At 41.1% G+C, this 20,061-nt stretch overlaps 1 protein-coding gene across 3 annotated transcripts in view; it reads right to left on the bottom strand.

Annotated features, from left to right (window-relative positions):
- Positions 1-17,460, bottom strand: part of msantd3 (Myb/SANT DNA binding domain containing 3) — a 91,082-nt gene extending 73,622 nt beyond the window's left edge. The window contains exon 1 of one of the 3 annotated variants that reach the window (XM_018094659.2): positions 17,293-17,460. The gene's annotated coding sequence lies outside the window, so the exon portion shown is untranslated. 3 annotated transcript variants of the gene reach the window in all.
- Positions 17,461-20,061: the final 2,601 nt, after the last annotated feature.

The raw sequence follows: 20,061 nt of genomic DNA, 5'->3' as shown, positions 1-20,061 counted from the left end.
GGAGGGAAAGGAAGGGAGAATACCTTTTTAGAGATGGGTGCCTGTTCTAGAAAATGTGAAATAAGTGTGACTGAGTAAATATTTGATTAGGTGAGCCAAAAGTGTGGCGTTTTTACTAAACAATAGGAGGACTATTGGGCAGTATGATTTTTAAATTTTGACTTGCATTCTCCTTTAATATAAAGACAAACCCCTACACCCTTAGAGTTAGATCTAAGATTAACCCTTGGAAGGGTTGTATTCACTTTGCTCTTAATTTGTTTCAAGTTAGGGGCCTTTCCTGAAGGCAACTTTAAATTTACCCAGGAAAATAATATATATATTTTTTTCCAGGACAAAGCAATGCATGTTGCCAGTCCAAATATGGCTAATTTCTGATGTCACAAGTGACCTCAGCAGGTGAGCCAGCCACAGTTCAGGAAATCTGTATGAAGGAGCTGTTAAAGGGGAACTATCGTGAAAATCAAATTGTCCAGATGGAAAGATATGATGAAAATAATAATTTACTCAAATATATTTGTTGACCAATTATGCTTACTTTTTAAATAATATTACAGACTGTTAGGATCCTTTCTCTAAGAGCCAGTTCAAGTCATTGCTGAATGGGAGTGGCAACACCTTGCTGTGATGTCACAAAACCAGTAGCAATGTCCCGCCCTCCCCTATACGGAATGCAAAGCATTCTCCCACCAACTGTATACCCTTCTGGTACTTATATTAACAGGCAATCTTTGAACATTTGTACTCTTTTACTTCAGGGATATTTCCTAAGGAGAAATTTTAGTTTACCCAGGAAAACAATATATAGTTTTTTTCAGGACAACCTAAGTCTTCAAAATATGCTAGAATTTTTGTATAATTCCACTTCTGTAAAAAGATATAGGTTTCTAAATGTCTAAAAAAGGAAGAAAAATAATATTTTCCATAATATAAACACACCCATATCAGAAACATGATTTTATGCACAAAAATACAACTTATTTGGAAAGTTCAATGTCTCTTGAAAATGCCAATACCAAATATGTATAGTTTTATGGCAATTTCTCACTTGTATAGGTCAAAAACTCCATGCAGTACCCTACTAACTTCCCAAAGCACTGCCAGAAAGTTGCATACTTCAGATTTCAAGGCCATATATTCCACTTACAGAATAGTTCTTACTTACAGTGACTTAGGGGGGCTGGAGGAGGAAGCTCTAACAGCAGACATGAGTGTGATACGAACTGTTCTTCTGTCGCAGGACCGACTTGCCAGCCCCCATGGCTTATTGCCTATTGCAGGGATACCCAACCATTTATACCTGTGAGCCGCATTCAAATGGAAAATGTTTTGGAGAGCAACACAAGTATGAAAAAAGTTCCTGGAGGTGCCAATGAGAGCTATTATTGGCTATTTGATAGCCCCTATGTTGACTGGAAGCCTACAGGGGGTTCTGTTTGGAAATTACACTGGGTTTTTATGCAACTAAAACTTGCCTCCTAACCAGAAATTCAGACATAAGCACCTGCTTTGAGGCCACCGAGAGCAACATCCAAAGGGTTGGGGAGCAACATGTTGCTCCTGAGCCACTGGTTGAGGAACACTTGTCTAGGGGGTTGGGGGCACACCAGAGACTTTCTGTGCTGGCAGCAAAAGCTGCCAGTGCAGAGAGAGGACAATGAAATGCGAAGCACATATGTGATATGTGCTTGGCAGACAGAGCTTTTTCTTCAAGCACGTATCACATACGTGCTAGGCAGTAAAAGCTGCATTTCCACCCGGAAGTGTTGCAGAACGTAGAATCTGCTATCTGTGGCACTTCAGTCCTTTTACTCACAGAACATAGGTTCTACATTCGGTGGCACGTCAAGGGTTAAAGTTTTGTAGTGTATTATTTTTACTTGCAAAGCCAGCAAAAGGTAGTACAATGGCTTCCTTCTTTTTAAATAATTGCTATAGTGTGCAAAGAGAGAATCATGGTGCTTGCCACCTCAACATTACCAATATCCACAGAATATAGTTTGGTGCGCTTAAAACTTTAATATATACAATTTAAAATTAAAATATAATGTGGACAACCAAAATAAAAATGAATATAAAAATATATTACCCTTCTCAGACCCACTCACAAAACTCCTGCTCTCCCCTGACTCCGCCCCCCCAACACAAAACTTCCGCTCTCCCTGCCCTGACCCAGCCACCTCCACCCTAAAAGGCGAGCACTGGTTCATTCCTTGTTCCCTGCCTGACTGATAACACTCCCTGAGAAACAGACCCAGCCCCCTCTTTTAAATTATGTGTTCAGCCTGCATCGGTGGTTCCATTCTCTGTCAAATTTACACACAGCTCCTCTCCTTCCTCAACATCCCCCCCCCCCCCCAGAAGTATTCTTCTGCAGGAACCTTATTTTATTTGTTGAATTAACCTTCATTTTGTAAAATGTTTTATTTATTTGGGAAAAAATTAACTGCGATTAATGTGTTTCATAAAAGTAAAAAAAAAAAAATCAAAACAAATCATTCAAAGAACAACACCTTGTCTGAATTTCTAATACCAACACACCCTTGGCACACAACATGCATACTTCAGATTTGAAACTATACATTTTTGGAAAGAACAGATTCAGGTGAATCCTAAATAAATAGGTATATATGTCCAGGGCTGTGGAGTCGGAGTTGGAGGCAATTCTGGGTACCTGGAGTTGGAGTCGGAAAAAAATGAACCGACTCCTACTAAATTTAAATGGGAATTAAAAAAAATAAATAAAGCAAGTTTAAATGTCCCAATTCACAGTCATAATTAATTACTTCTCTGCTATAAGAATAAAGTCCAATGCACGCAGTGCATAAACAAACACGTTGAGTGACCATGGAGTATGCTTTTCATTGACTTGTCTGCTTCACTAAATGGGACGTAACGCACAGTTAAGGTGCAGCAGCTCCACTGCGTCGTATTCCTCTGTTACAGGGAACACAATGCCCACTGTGAACCTAGCCTAACTCTCGCTGATAACTAATTACCGTATATACTCGAGTATAAGCCGATCCGAATATAAGCCGAGGTACCTAATTTTACCTAAGAAAACTGGAAAAACTTATTGACTCCAGTATAAGCCGACCCCAGTTACATGGGAGTAGGAGAAACAATCGGTTACCTCAAAGCAGTTCTAATGTGTAGCACTTGCTCCTTCTGAAAGCTCAGACCCAAGCACAATACCCTGAGAAAGAAGTGAGAAGTGACAGGTGTAGGAGAGCACAGTAGCTGGTGGATCCAGGCGAGGTGTGCCTAATATCAATGCAAGAGGGCTAAGCAAAATAACATCTCCTGAATATGAGTTCTGTATAGTAATTCATAAAATATGAGTTCTGTATAGTAACAACAACTAATAAAGCTGTACAAACTAAATTCCAAATTGGGAAATATATCCTCCTTCTATATTATATATAATTGGACATTCACTAGAAGTCAGTGTACTGTTTTCATAATTCCTCAAGGGGGCCCTCTTGTGCTGTTAGCCAAGAAACATGCCCTCTCTGCTGTACTATAGAACCAGCCCTTTATTTTCCACTAAAATAAAATATAGTTTCATCATGCTCCACTTTTGCCCTTTAACCTGCCGTTATTAATGCTCAGTATTGTTACTATGAAGTATCATTTCATAGTTAGATTCACTGAAATCATTGTAATTGCAGTTTACTATAGGGATTAATGATTCTGCAAAACGTTGGGGCCCAGAGCTGCCCATGAGGGCTAAGGCTAGTGCCACACGGGGCAGATTCACAGCCTGCAGATAAACGCAGGCCCAGAATCTGCCCCTACACTTGAAGAATCTGGCCAGGGACAGGCACAGGCAGTGTATAGCTTCCGTGCATCCCTTAATGGCGCAGCGATGTGTCTCGCTTTCAAAGTAGATTCCGCAAGTGCAGTTGTGTGAGAGTGGCTGTCTTAGCCCCCGGATCTTTTCCACCAAGTTCGGCACTTACCCCTAGCTTCCGCGCATCCCTTAACTTAACGGCGGCGTCGCTTACGATGCTGGCAGCACGCACGTCATCCAATCGCACGCAACAATTTACCGTATATCTCCTAGTATATGCGCGAGTATAAGCCGAGGCTTACTTTTTGAGCACATTTTTAGTGCTAAAAAACTCGGCTTATACTCAAGTATATACGGTAAGTAAAAAAAATTTGCAGGACTAGAAATACTTGTATACGTGCTTTAATTGGGCAATACAGTAGAGTGTTGGCTTCCTAGCCAGTAGTTCTGTGGTTAAATGACATGTATGTCTCCTTCCTTTCTTTCAATGAATGTATAAAATACATTAGAGGAGTTGGAGCTGTGGAGTCGTAAGTATCAGAAACTGAGGAGTCGGAGAATTTATCTACCGACTCCACAGCCCTGTATATGTCTCCAGTCTACAGCATCTTATCTAGATAGATAAAACACCCTAAATATGAATTATTTGATGCCCAAAGTTCATAGGTTTTACACCTGGAGTCGGAGTCAGCAAAAAATGAACCGCCTCCTACTAAATGTAAATGGGAATAAAAAAAAAAAAAAAAAAAGCAAGTTTAAATGTCTCAATTCACAAACAGTCATAATTAATTACTTCTCTGCTATATAAGAATAAAGCCCAATGCACGCAGTGCATGAACGAACACGTTGAGTGACCATGAAGCATGCTTTTCATTGACTGTATGCTTCACTAAATATATTAGCATATTAAAAACAGAGGAGTCGGAGTCGGAAGTATCAGAAACTGAGGAGTCAGAGAATTTATCTACCGACTCCACAGCCCTGCATACAAATTGCCCTGGAGATCACTTAAAGGAACAGTAACACCAAAAAATGAAAGAGCTTTAAAGTAATAAAAATATAATGCACTGTTGCCCTGCACTGGTAAAACTAGTGTTTGCTACAGTAACACTACTATAATTTATATGATAAGCTGCTGTGTAGCCACGGGGGGCAGCCATTCAAGCTGGAAAAAAGGAGAAAAGGCACAGGTTACATTGCAGATAACAGATAAGTTCTGTAGAATACAATAGTGTTTTATCTGTTATCTGCTATGTGCCTGTGCCTTTTCTCCTTTGAATGGCTGCCCCCATGGCTACAAAGCAGCTTATTTATATAAATTATAGTAGACTTTCTGAAGTAAACGCACAACTTTTACCAGTGCAGGGCAGCAGCACATTATATTTTAGTTACTTTTATACACTTTCATTTTTTGGTGTTACTGTTCCTTTAAGCTACTGAAAATTCAACACAAAAAAAAAATAAACAAAAAAAAAAAAACCATGTTGACCCACCAAAACCATATATTTTTGAAAAGTACTAATTCGGATGAATTCAAAATGGGCACCCATGTATTTCTACTGCAAATTACGGAGTCGCAATGGTTTCCCAAATATGGCGGTTTTGATGAAGTCTCTAAAAATCGCACCTTATGTTTTACATAGCATTAGGTACCAAGAAAAGACATCCCTAAATATGAAAGCTAAGGGTCCACTGAACAGTTTGATGCAAATCATGCATAGGATTACCAAAGTATCTGGCATTTAGAGACTCCAAAAGAAGTTAGTGCATACATATTTCATGGCATATGAATCAGGTGGTGTATTTTCTGGTAGTAGAAATAAGCGGTATACAGGTCCTTCTCAAAAAATTAGCATATTGTGATAAAGTTCATTATTTTCTGTAATGTACTGATAAACATTAGACTTTCATATATTTTAGATTCATTACACACAACTGAAGTAGTTCAAACCTTTTATTGTTTTAATATTGATGATTGTGGCATACAGCTCATGAAAACCCAAAATTCCTATCTCAAAAAATTAGCATATCATGAAAAGGTTCTCTAAATGAGCTATTAACCTAATTATCTGAATCAACTAATTAACTCTAAACACCTGCAAAAGATTCCTGAGGCTTTTAAAAACTCCCAGCCTGGTTCATTACTCAAAACCGCAATCATGGGTAAGACTGCCGACCTGACTGCTGTCCAGAAGGCCATGATTGACACCCTCAAGCAAGAGGGTAAGACACAGAAAGAAATTTCTAAACGAATAGGCTGTTCCCAGAGTGCTGTATCAAGGCACCTCAGTGGGAAACTGTGGGAAGGAAAAAGTGTGGCAGAAAACGCTGCACAACGAGAAGAGGTGACCGGGCCCTGAGGAAGATTGTGGAGAAGGACCGATTCCAGACCTTGGGGGACCTGCGGAAGCAGTGGACTGAGTCTGGAGTAGAAACATCCAGAGCCACCGTGTACAGGCGTGTGCAGGAAATGGGCTACAGGTGCCGCATTCCCCAGGTCAAGCCACTTTTGAACCAGAAACAGCGGCAGAAGCGCCTGACCTGGGCTACAGAGAAGCAGCACTGGACTGTTGCTCAGTGGTCCAAAGTACTTTTTTCGGATGAAAGCAAATTTTGCATGTCATTCGGAAATCAAGGTGCCAGAGGAAGACTGGGGAGAGAGAAATGCCAAAATGCCTGAAGTCCAGTGCCAAGTACCCACAGTCAGTGATGGTCTGGGGTGCCATGTCAGCTGCTGGTGTTGGTCCACTGTGTTTTATCAAGGGCAGGGTCAATGCAGCTAGCTATTAGGAGATTTTGGAGCACTTCATGCTTCCATCTGCTGAAAAGCTTTATGGAGATGAAGATTTCATTTTTCAGCACGACCTGGCACCTGCTCACAGTGCCAAAACCACTGGTAAATGGTTTACTGACCATGGTATTACTGTGCTCAATTGGCCTGCCAACTCTCCTGACCTGAACCCATAGAGAATCTGTGGGATATTGTGAAGAGAAAGTTGAGAGACACAAGACCCAACACTCTGGATGAGCTTAAGGCCGCTATCGAAGCATCCTGGGCCTCCATAACACCTCAGCAGTGCCACAGGCTGATTGCCTCCATGCCACGCCGCATTGAAGCAGTCATTTCTGCAAAAGGATTCCCGACCAAGTAGTGAGTGCATAACTGAACATAATTATTTGAAGGTTGATTTTTTTTGTATTAAAAACACTTTTCTTTTATTGGTCGATGAAATATGCTAATTTTTTGAGATAGGAATTTTGGGTTTCATGAGCTGTATGCCACAATCATCAATATTAAAACAATAAAAGGCTTGAACTACTTCAGTTGTGTGTAATGAATCTAAAATATATGAAAGTCTAATGTTTATCAGTACATTACAGAAAATAATGAACTTTATCACAATATGCTAATTTTTTGAGAAGGACCTGTATATAAAGTAAGTTGATCAAGAAAACTATATTTTCAGAAAATACAAATGGGTAAATATAGCTTTGTATGAAAAAGCACCAAAAACCAAAGCTAAGCTAAATATAGCAGTTTTTACAAAATTTCTTAAAAACATCACAAAGCTTGCATTTTACCGCATTATATACACCACATTTAGTAACATATCAACATAAACCATTCTAAATATAAATGTCAGGGCTCTACTGAACAGTTTGATGCCTAATATGCATAGATTTACCAAACTATGTGGGGTACAGAGGCAACCAAATGAAAATAGTGCATATGAATTTTCACATCTGATGTTCTGGCCACTGCAATATAAGCATCTGGTATGTGAATAATGTGCCATAAGACCCCCTAACAGTATTGAAATCCTAGAAAACCATATATTTTCTGAAAAGTACACATTCTGACGAAACAAAAATGGTTCAATAAACTACTCCAAAGTGTCCTCTTCTGCTTTAAACTTAGCGATGAGGTCTTCTTTTCCTCATAAGACCTCATCGCTAAGTCTAAAGCAGAAGAGGGCACTTTGGAGTAATTTATTGAACTTTATTTCACCTGGGACACGAGGTATCTGAAGTGAGGAGCATACACTGAAACAAAAATGGGTAAATACATATTTCTGTACTCTGTTTTGGCCAGGAGTAATTGTTGTAGTTCTGTTTTATGAGTTTGTATGGTTTTTTCATGTTCTTTTATGAGATGTTGTTAATAGTTAAAGTTCCACCTCTGATTTTTTGCTGCAGTATATTTGATTTGTAATCTACATTTACCTATATCCATGCCAAGTGCGGCATGATCAGACCAGGATTGTATACCTATCCGTGCTCTTGTTGCTTGTGATGTAATTTGGGGATCTGCTAAAATAATGTCAATTCTGCAATCCATGTAATGTCTAGGGTGGCTTATCTTTGTGTTCTAAATCAGGGGTCCCCAACCACCGGGCCGGGGACCAGTGCCGGGCCGTGGGCTGTGCTGAACTGGGCCACCTCTGGTCCTAAATACCTGATATTTCAATTCTCCAATGTGTTACACAGCCATGACAACAGCAATGTGAAGCCCTGGAAGCTTTCTACTGATTGCAACAAGTTCCATACTAAGCATCAGAGGATGTCAACCCTTCGGTGGGAGTAAGAAAAGCAAGGGTGCTGGGCGCATCTAGTTGCAGGGAAACAAGCTCAGGTCCCCCACTGAGTTTGCATTATGATGAGCTGTATTATATTTTATAATATAATAAAATAAAGTGCAATAATAATTACATTTACATTATATATGTAATAACCCCCCAACCACAACCCCGGTCCTTGGAAAAATTGCCTTGCTTGAAACTGGTCCGTGGTGCAAAAAAGGTTGGGGACCACTGTTCTAAATCGTATACAAAGATAAGCCATCAAAGAAGCCAGAGAGGTGGGGAGCCACACGCAGAGATTGAGATTAACTGGCCCCCTGCATTGTTCTATTGAGATTAACTGGCGCCCTGCATTGTTCACACCTCAGATTCAGGCGGTTGGTAAAAGGGTATGTCAGCTTTTGCTTTGTAAGCTTCATTAAGGGCTAAGTTTCTTTTCTGAGGGTGTAGACTGATTTGAGTAAGAAAAGCATAGAGGGTAGGTGCTCCATAAGGGCTCTGGCACACAAGGAGATTTGTCGCCTGCGTTTTTTTCCCCCTGGCGCTTTGGCGACAAGTCGCCACGACTATACACACAAAGAGATTTCATGCGAGTTGAGCTCCAGGCGATCTGCTACCCATGGTACACTCAACAGTTAACCCCCCCTCATGTTTACTCAAGTCGCTCAGAAAATGGTCTGTGTGCGATTTGAAACAGCAGGCGACTTGAAGTAGCCTCGTATGTTTTGACGCTGGCGATTTCCATTGGTTTAGCATTGGCGTCTTGTCGCCAAATTGCTCTTTTTAAAATCGCCGGCGACAAATCTCCTCGTGTGCCAGAGCCCTTAAGGATGAGCCTCGTCGGTAAAGTGGGAGATCTGTGAGGGATGTTTAATCTTCTCCCTGGTAGCTAAATTGTTGATTTAGAGATTACATTGTACTATGCTGTATGCCATTCTTTGATCATTTTTTTAGGTGATTTTCTCGAGGGAGAATGTGGTGGAGAGTTGGAGGTTTGTGGGAGGTTCCAGTGCAGCAGGGCTTTCTTAACTTCTGGTGAAATAAAAGAAATCTGTGCGCCCTGTTGGGCAATAATGAACCCCCAGTGCTACTGAATGTTGTTAGCGCATAGTATTTTGGTGACCCCATATATGTTCTTCTTTTAGCCAGCATAACTTGCGATAAATCGGTGTATATTTGGAGTATGCATATTTTGTAGGCCAGCAATCTTTGTGGTGGCGGCAGCCTTTACAAGTTTTCCTTGATATGAAAAAAAAAATGCTTCATGACCACATCTCTGGGGCCCAAGTAAGGTGCATTTCTCGGTTTTGAAACTCTGTGGATCCTAACTATAGTTAGTTCAATGTGCAGTGTATTAGGCATAATTACCTTAAGCAGTTCTGTGAAGTACTCCTCCAGATCCTGTGTTTGCACTGACTCTGGTATCCCCCATATTTTTAGGTTGTTTCAGCATGACCTGTATTTCAGGTCCACCACTTTATTTGCTAGGTGTTCCATTTTCATCTTTGCCTGGTTGTCTGCCAGCTCATTATGGGTCTCCACAAACTCTTCCATCTTGGCTATGTGTTCTCCCAGCTCCTGTAACTCATTGCAGATGTCTGTGGACATTTGTTTTATATCCGCTTGTAGCGTTTGCTTTATATCTATTACACTGACTTTAGTTCCTCTGTTGAGGTTCTGCTTTCTGCATCATGTGTCTGTCTGTTGCCGGTTTCCAGTTGCTCAGTGCTTGTGTGCGGAGTAAAGTATGCTGTCACTGGGGCAGTTGAATTTTTAGCTTGGTTTTTGGGTCCCATAATGTTAGGGATCTTGTCGTTGCGCTGAACTTTTAATTTGGCAGTAATATCCTTGCTGGTTGTAGCATATTGGCTCTGTATCTTACGAAGCTCAAGTTTTATGCGTCCATACTCTAGGCTTACTCCGCCCCCCGGTAAATACATCTTTCTACTGCAAACTAACACACTACAAAGCTATTCTACACATAACGTTTTTTATGAAATTTCTAAAAATCACCACAAAGCTACCATTATATTATTTACCCCATTATATATCCCACATTTCGTAAAGTATCTGCACAAGTGCTGAGCAGATGCTTCTAATAATTTTCCTGAGGATTACATAATTTAATAACAACATTTTAGCACTGCGTAAACCACAGTATTGTTGTCTTTGTTGACTGATTTTTTACAACCAAACCATGGTCTCAGGGGTGCTGTGGCCTACTTTATATATTTATGCTTTGAACACAGGCCTGGATTTGTGGCAAGGCCACAAAGGCACGGGCCTAGGGCGGCAGAAATTTAGGGCGGAATGCTGCCAAGCCACACCATAATATTTTGCCTGCATACGGAGCAATGGGGAGAAGACCCGCAGAAATGTCCTCTCCTCACTGCTCCGTATGAGTTAAATAGTGATTTGGAAGATAGACAAACCTGTCTGCAGATTAAAATATATAACTTTATTAATTATTAATGTTAAAATCAAATAGAGTTAAAATTAAAGCAAAGGAAAAGAAGGAAAGTTAAAATATGTACAAGCCTTGATACCTTAAGGGACGTTATACTTGTCTTATAAGTTGCAAACAATATTTTGGTTTGGTCTTCAGCTGTCTACTTAATTGCCGACAGTGTTTCCAGAAAGTCCAAATACAATGTAACTCTTCCAGAGAGATGTATCATTCTTATCTACATTGAAATTGTTTCAAATAGAATCCTTCTGTTGTTCTGTGTGTTGGACTTTTATTTCACTGTTCTTCTTACATTATTGAATTCACTTCATAGTGCTAGAACGGGATTGAGTAAGAATTATGCAAGCTCCAATTATAATTGGCTATTCAACCCTATAGATGAAACCAATATCTATCTCTCGGGCATATAAGCTAAATTGCATACACCTGATGAAAATAGTAATCAGGGTTGGTGAGTATTGGTAAGTATTTTCTGTTGGATTTAGAATTTTTTGAATTCAATGGAGACTAGCCTTTGTGGTAAGTATAAAGGTTTGGTTCTGGTGCTTGTAAAAGTCTCCCCCTCCCCACACAGCCTATTTACTTTGATCCCTGATTGATTAATTAGTCAATCAGGTTCTGGCTTTCCCCAATCAACTGCATATAAATTCAGATGCAGCCATGGGGATGGCACTAGTGTCAGGGGCAGGCACTGGTGCTACCATTTCCTAAGTGCCAACATTTCACAAGTGCTAGGAAGAAGGAAAATGGCAGTTAAACAAGTGCCAATATTTCACAAGTGCTAGGAAGAAGGAAAATGGCAGTTAAACAAGTGCCAACATTTCACAAGTGCTAGGAAGAAGGAAAATGGCAGTTAAACAAGGCAGTTGGACAAGGCATTGACAAGGCTCCGAACTATCTCCAATTAACGCTGAACAACGTGGAATCGCAAGACAACAACTTTGCTTGTTCCTGGTAGTTTGTTATTTCCTACCCCAAAATGTTTTATCCTGCTTTCCTCTCCTCTTTGCACTTTCATGTTTCTTAAAACATCTCCAGCCACATCCTCCATCCAATCAGAAAGGTATAACAATCACTGCCTCTCTACGCTCCTCTCCTTCCCTCTCAGCACATGAAGTCTTGAAATTGCTCTGCTCCATAACCCCAGTTAACTCTTTCTCCTCGCATAAAACAAAAACATACAAATCCCCCTCTCACCTTGCATTCCTCTCCTTCCTATTACTTGCTGCTGGTGACATTTCCCCAAACCCTGGTCCTTACCCCATCCCTGTTCTGTTAGGGACACGTTCACCAAAGCCTTACCCCTATACCCAAAGCCTCTATTCAAATTTCCTGTGCCCTCTGGAATTCCCGCTCCGTCTGCAACAAACTCACCTCCATCCATGACCTTTTCATCGCTAAATCGCTTAACTTATTTGCAATAACTGAGACCTGGCTTTACCCTACTGACACTGCCTCACCTGCTGCTCTGTCCTTTGGGGGGCTACACCTTACTCACACTCCCAGACCTGGAAACAGGGCAGGGGGGTGGGGTAGGACTCCTTCTCTCCCCCCGCTATTCATTTAAAGTCCTTCCACGTCCTCCTTCTCTTTCATTTTCCTCATTTGTGGTTCACTCTATTAGGCTCTTCTTCCCTGCTTCGCTTCGCATTGCGGTCATATACCGACCTCCTGGACCGACCTCACAATTCTTTGACAACTTTTCTGCCTGGCTTCCTTACTTCCTTTCCTCTGACTCCCCATCCATTGTACTAGGTGACTTTAACATACCTGTTAACAATCCGAATGCCCCTGCTGCCTCTAAACTTCTTTCACTAACATCCTCCTTTGGGTTATCTCTGTGCTCTGACTTCCCCTCTCTCTCTAATGGAAACTCCCTTATATTTACAAAATTTTGTTCTACCTCTAACTTCACTAACTCCCCTTTCCCCCTCTCTGATCACAATCTGCTCACATTTCAACTCTCGCTAACTCCATCTACACCCTCTGCTGTCCCCCAAACATACACATACCGAGACCTGCAATCCCTAAACACATCACACCTCTCTTCTTCCTTTGAATCTCTTCATTCTAACATTCTGTCTCTTGTCCTAATCAGGCTACCTCTGTCTACTACAGCACACTCGCCACTGCCCTTAATGAGCTTGCTCCTGCCAAGACAAAACGCATGAAGCCCAAACCGCTCCAACCCTGGCACACTGCTCACACCAAATCCCTCCAAAAACAGTCACGTACACTTGAGCGCCACTGGCGCAAATCAAGGTCAGAGTCAGATTTCTGCAGCTACAAATCTGCTCTGCTCTCTTATAATACCACCCTCCGCCAAGCTAAACAAACCTACTTCACTGCACTTATTAACTCCCTCTCTAAAAAACCTGCACAACCCTTCTCTACCTTTAACTCTCTGCTGTCTCCTCCTCCACCCCCTCCGTGTGCTTCAGTCACTGCTCAAGCTATTGCAGAGCACTTTAAAAATAAAATTGACACCATCCGAAGTGACAATGCACAGCTTAATCCCAATAACCATTCACCTCCCTCCCTACACGTCACCCAGTCTCTTCTTGGCTCCTTCTCCCCAGTGACTGAAGAGGAAGTCTCAAATCTGTTGTCATCCTCTCACCTTACTACCTGCCCACTTGATCCCATTCCTACCAAACTTCTACATAATGCCAACCCCTGTCTTATCAAAGCCTTAACTCATCTATTCAATGTATCGTCTCTATTGGAATCTTTCCCTCCCAACTGAAACATGCACTTGTTACCCCTATTCTGAAAAAACCCTCCCTTGATCCCTCCAATCCTACTAACCTCCGACCTATCTCTCTGCTCCCATTCATCTCCAAACTGCTTGAGCGCCTAGTTTACAACCGACTGACGCTATTCCTCTCTGACAATAACCTCCTGGATCCCCTACAATCTGGTTTTAGACAACAACACTCCACCGAAACTGCTCTAACCCGACTAACAAATGACCTCCTTTCGGCTAAAGCCAAAAAAACACTACTCCCTACTAATACTTCTCGATCTCTCTGCTACTTTTGACACTGTGGATCACCCTCTTCTCCAGACTCTCCGCTCTCTTGGCCTTCATGACACTGCCTTATCCTGTTTTTCATCTTATCTCTCAGATCGATCCTTCAATATCTCTTACAATGGGGAATCATCTTCTCCCCTGCCTCTTTCTGTTGGGGTTCCTCAAGGCTCTGTCCTGGGCCCCTTACTATTCAATCAATTCTTTCGGCTTTCAGTACTACCTCTATGCTGACAATACTCAGATCTATCTTTCCTCTCCTGATCTCAACCCAGAGCTTCTAACTCGCGTCTCTTCCTGCCTGTCCGCTATCTCCACTTGGATGTCCCAACGTTACCTTAAACTAAACCTCTCTAAGACTGAACTGGTTCTCTTTCCCCCATCCAACGCCCACATTGTTCCCGAGGTATCTATAACGGTTAACAATTCTACCATCACCCCATCTTCCCAGGCCCGGTGCCTTGGGGTTATCCTTGATTCTGCCCTGTCCTTCACTCCTCATATCCAATCACTTATCAAATCATGTCACTTTTACCTAAGAAATATCTCCAAAATACGATCATTTATCACCCAAGATGCTGCCAAAATTCTTATTCACTCTCTTATAATATCTCGCCTGGACTACTGTAACTCCCTATTAATTGGCCTTCCCCTCCAAAGACTGTCCCCACTCCAGTCCATAATGAATACTGCTGCCAGGCTCATACACCTCTCCAACCGCTCCTCCTCCTGCCGTGCCACTCTGCCAGTCCCTGCACTGGCTTCCCCTACCATCCAGGATAAAATTCAAACTAATGACTCTCACATTTAAAGCAGTTCATAACTCTGCCCCACCCTACATCTCTGAACTCATTCTCTAGGTACCATCCAACCCGCTTGTTACGCTCCTCATTCCCTCCTCACACGCTCGCATTCAAGACTTTGCAAGGGCTGCCCCCCTTCTCTGGAATTCGCTCCCACAAACAATCAGACTTTCACCCAATCTCTCTGCCTTCAAGGAGATCTCTAAAAACACATTTATTTAGAGAAGCTTACCCTAATCTAGTTTAGCAATACCCTGTGCCACACCTCTCACAACACCTCTTCACCTCTTGCATCGGTTATTGATTGCTTTATATGTTACTCTGTATGTCCAATGTATGAAACCCACTTATTGTACAGCGCTGCAGAATATGTTGGCGCTTTATAAATAAATGTTAATAATAATAAATAATAATAAAATCACAAAAATAGCCGTATGTACTCAGTATATTTTATTTGTGCATATCTTATATCATATTTGTGCATGTATTATACAGAGCTATTGGTCCCTTCCACAACAATAGGATATATACATCGGAATTATTACTCCTTTCCACAACAATGAGATATATTCGTTTTCCTAGGGTTCAGTTATAAATGCACAGGCAGATCAAAACACCTTCTATTGCTTTAACTGATGACAGCCTAGGTTGGGGTTTTATGTCAAACAAGTGCCCACTCTTATTGCAGGGTCATCTTAGGAAGGCACTTATACCACCAAGAGCCCCGCAATTGTAGTGTATCTTCCAAATCACTATTGTACATATAAATTACACATTGTAAACCCTATGGGGCTGATTTACTAATCCACGAATCCGAATCCCTAATGGGAAAAAATCGGATTGGAAACTAACATTTTGCGACTTTTTCGTATTTTTTGCGATTTTTTCATCACCGTCGCAACATTTCGTAGCCGTTACGACTTGCGCAAATTGTCGCAACTTTTTCATAGCCATTATGACTTTCATGAATTGTCGCGACTTTTGCATAGCGATTACGACTTTCGCGAATTGTCGCGACTTTTTCGTATTGAGCGCTCGAAAAATTCGCGACAATTCGCAGAAAAGTCACAAAATAACGATCATTAAGAAAAAAACGCATTCGGACGCTTTTCGGACGTTCGTGGATTAGTAAATGTGCCCCATAGTGTATCTTCCAAATGACTACTGTACATATAAATTACACATTGTGCACCCTGAAAACTATAGTGCGAGGTTTCTCATCTATTACCGTATGAGTTAAATGGCATGCATGCATGCACGAGGGGGGCAGCCTCAGGGTGCCCCATTCAGAAATCCGGCCCTGTTTGTATTATGTATTAAAAATCATCCTTAGAGTTTACTCTACTGCGCATGCAGTAGACAACTGGGATGCCAGTAGGAAGGTAAGTAAAATGCAGCCCGGTGCAGTTTTGTCCTAACAGAAGCACCAGCCTAATATTTTGGCACCCTCCAGTAAAATAGACTTTATATGTCCTTTAAGCCAGAATAAACCCTACCCAACATGGGTACCCAATTAATATGTGGTCAGTGCTCTGTACTGTAATGTTCCTGATTAAGGAATTAGAATAAAGATAAAAATCAGTAATATTTATCATAAACTTGTTTTATCTTATTGTATATACCTTTAAAATTATATATTCATGGGCGATAAAGTACCGAAGTTAGGGCACTTGTACTTAATACAGAAAACTTTTTAGATTGATGTATCTTTACATTCACACAGTAAAACCTCATTTTTACATACCCCGATTTTATGTTTTCCCAAATTTTTCTCATTAACAATTTTTTGATGGTCCTCCCAATATATATTGCATTTCCCTGATTTTATATTTTCCAGAATATTTTCTGCTCCCCTAAAAAAGGTAAAATGGAGGTTGTACTTTAACATACTAGATAGACTATTAGATAGTAGTAGAAGAGTTATTTCTACTTATCTGCATTAACTGAGGGAAACAAAATACAGAAGAATCCCGATTTTACATTTCCCTTGGGATGTACAAGATATGGGAAAATGTACAAAACTCAAAACCCTAAACACGTTTGACAAAGGCAGAACCTTGTTGAGTCTAAACTGGTGTGGCACAACCAGGAAAACCAAGTATTTGCAAAACTACAGCCAAGCATTAATCCACAATCTATAATGATACAGCAGTAGGATTGTGAAAACCAAATACTGTCCTTCTTACCTCTGACACTGACATTAAGTATCATATTTACCAAATGACCCAGTAGCCAGATGACAAGTATATATTTGGCAACCCAATTTTAATCTTTTATTCAGGACCCTCAACTTGTAGCAATCCAAATGTTCTTGCACTGTAAATCCCAACACTTAGCGAAAGCTTGAGGTCTTTATGTTGGACATCACTGTTTTAGAGTGTTACTGTTTGCTTGGTTAGCACCAAGCAAACACTGATGCAGCATTAATTACATGCACATACAGACCAGTTGCCTCTCAGAGCATCAGGTAATACCTGTGGAATCGAATGTAAAAACTGCGAGCAAGTACAAAGAGGAAAAAAAAATGGGTGGGGGGTGGTATAGTGCAGTGCCCCGAGACGACGGGTGGGAGGGGATTTAGTAGGTATAAACAATTCAATAGATAATCACTAACATACCGCCCAACAGCCCCTCTGTTCGACAGACAGTCCAGATTTTCTTAACAAAACCCGCAGTCCCGGATTCCTGCTTAACCGTCCCGCAACGCCATTAATTTCCAGATCCCTTGCTCCTTGGCTTCTTACTGACAGCTAATCCCGATGTCACAAGTCTCATCTCGCGAGACGATGGCGTCACGACTATACGTGTATAAGAGCAGTGACGGTGCACGTGGCGGGGAGTGAATGAAGAGCATGGATAGATTATTTTAGTTTAGCACAGTTTGGTAGTCTCTGGTGGGCATGGCTGTTTATTTATTTATTTTTTTTTTTAACTTTGCTGACAGCTAATTTTGTTAGAGGGCAAAAAAAGACTTTATGGTTGCCTGGCTTGCAGGCTGCAACAGCATACTCGGTTCTCAATATCTCTCCTGAGGAATCTTTTGCTAGAACTAATACTTGTAAAAACCCGTTTTCCTTCTCTGCTGTCATTAAAGGGATTCTGTCATGATTTTTTACCATGTATGTTTTATTTCTAAATTACACTGTTTACATAGCAAATAATTCAATTTTTGTAGTTGTATTATTGATGTGTAGGCATTGTGCTTGATGTTCAAAAGGAGCCAGCACTACACATAACAGCTTTAAGATAACCTATTGTTTCTCCTACTCCCCTGTACTGTAAGTGGAGGAGTCCCAACCTGGACTTGGATTTGTTACTGTTGAGTGCTGTTATATCTACTGGGAGCTGCTACCTTCCCATTGTTCTGCTTATTGGCTGGGGTGGGGATGGGGGGTGATATCACTCCAACTTCCTGCTCAGCAGCAGCTTGTGATTGAAGTTTATTCCATACGAAATTCCAAAATTAAATTGTGAAAAATGGATTTCAATGCAAGATTCTGCTGCAGAAGCTCTATTAACTGCTGCATTTAATAAAAATATGTTTTCTCGTGACAATATTTCTTTAGCAGCCCTACAGTCATTTCCCTCTTAATTATTTGGAGTTTTGTTTATCATTCGCTGAGCTTTCAATGTAGTAACTTCCTTTTAATATATAGCATGCCTTATGAAAACAGTAGTATTTTAGCAGTGACAAAGTTTATTGGATTTACAAAAAATATGCAGTATGCATCATAACAAAATTAGACAGGTGCATAAATTTGGGCACCCAAACAGAGATATTACATCAATATTTAGTTGAGCTTCCTTTTGCAAATGTAACAGCCTCTAGATGCCTCCTATAGCCTTTGATGAGTGTCTGGATTCTGGATGGTGGTATTTCTGACCAATTATCCGTACAAAATCTCTCCAGTTCTGTTAAATTTGATGGCTGCCGAGCATAGACAGCCTGCTTCAAATCATCCCATAGATTTTTGATGATATTCAAGTCAGGGGACTGTGATGGCCATTCCAGAATTTTGTACTTCTCCCTCTGCATAAATGCCTTTGTAGATTTCTAACTGTGTTTAGGGTCATTGTCTTGTTGGAATATCCAACCGCTGCGTAACTTCAACTTTGTGACTAATGCTTGAACATTATCCTGAAGAACTTACATAGTAACATAGTAAGTTGGGTTGAAAAAAGACATACGTCCATCACGTTCAACAATGATGCCTATATATAACCTGCCTAACTACAAGTTGATCCAGAGGAAGGCAAAAAACCCCATCTGAAGCCTCTCTAATTTGCCGCAGAGGGGAAAAAATTCCTTCCTGACTCCAAGATGGCAATCGGACTAGTCCCTGGATCAACTTGTACTAAGAGCTATCCGCCATACCCCTGTATTCCCTCACTTGTACTGAGAGCTATCTCCCATAACCCTGTATTCCCTCACTTGCTAAGAATCCATCCAGCCCCTTCTTAAAGCTATATAATGTATCAGCCAGTACAACTGATTCGGGGAGGGAATTCCACAACTTCACAGCTCTCACAGTAAAAAATCCTTTCCGAATATTTAAATGGAACCTCCCTTCTTCTAAACGGAGTGGGTGCCCTCGTGTCCGTTGGAAGGACCTACTGGTAAATAAAACATTAGAAAGGTTATTATATGATCCCCTTATATATTTATACATAGTTATCATGTCGCCTCTTAAGCGCCTCTTCTCCAGTGTAAACAGACCCAACTTGGCCAGTCTTTCTTCATAACTGAGACTTTCCATACCCTTTACCAGCTTTGTTGCCCTTCTCTGGACCCTCTCTAACTCAATAATGTCCCGTTTGAGCACTGGAGACCAAAACTGAACAGCATATTCTAGATGGGGACTTACCAGCGCTCTGTAAAGGGGAAGAATAACCCCCTCCTCCCGTGAATCTATACCCCTTTTAATACAGCTCAAAACCTTGTTTGCCCTTGCAGCTGCTGCCTGGCATTGCTTGCTACAGCCAAGTTTATTATCTACAAGGACTCCAAGGTCCTTCTCCATTATGGATTTGCCTAGTGCAGTCCCATTAAGGGCATACGGGGCAAGCATATTTTTACATCCCAGGTGCATGACCTTACATTTATCCACATTAAATCTCATCTGCCACTTAGCTGCCCAGATTGCCAGTTGGTCAAGATCCTGCTGCAGGGATGTCACATCTTGGATAGAATTGACTGGTCTGCAGAGTTTTGTGTCATCTGCAAACACTGATACATTACTCATAATACCCTCCCCCAAGTCATTTATGAACAAATTAAACAAAAGTGGACCCAATACAGAACCCTGAGGGACCCCACTGAGAACCTTATTCCAAGTAGAGAATGTACCATTAACAACCACCCTCTGTACCCGATCCTGTAGCCAGTT

The sequence above is a fragment of the Xenopus tropicalis genome, chromosome 6 (assembly GCF_000004195.4).
Source record: "Xenopus tropicalis strain Nigerian chromosome 6, UCB_Xtro_10.0, whole genome shotgun sequence".
NCBI classification, from domain to species: domain Eukaryota; kingdom Metazoa; phylum Chordata; class Amphibia; order Anura; family Pipidae; genus Xenopus; species Xenopus tropicalis.
Note: the sequence above shows the minus strand (reverse complement) of the source record. Positions and strands in the feature narration are given on the sequence as shown.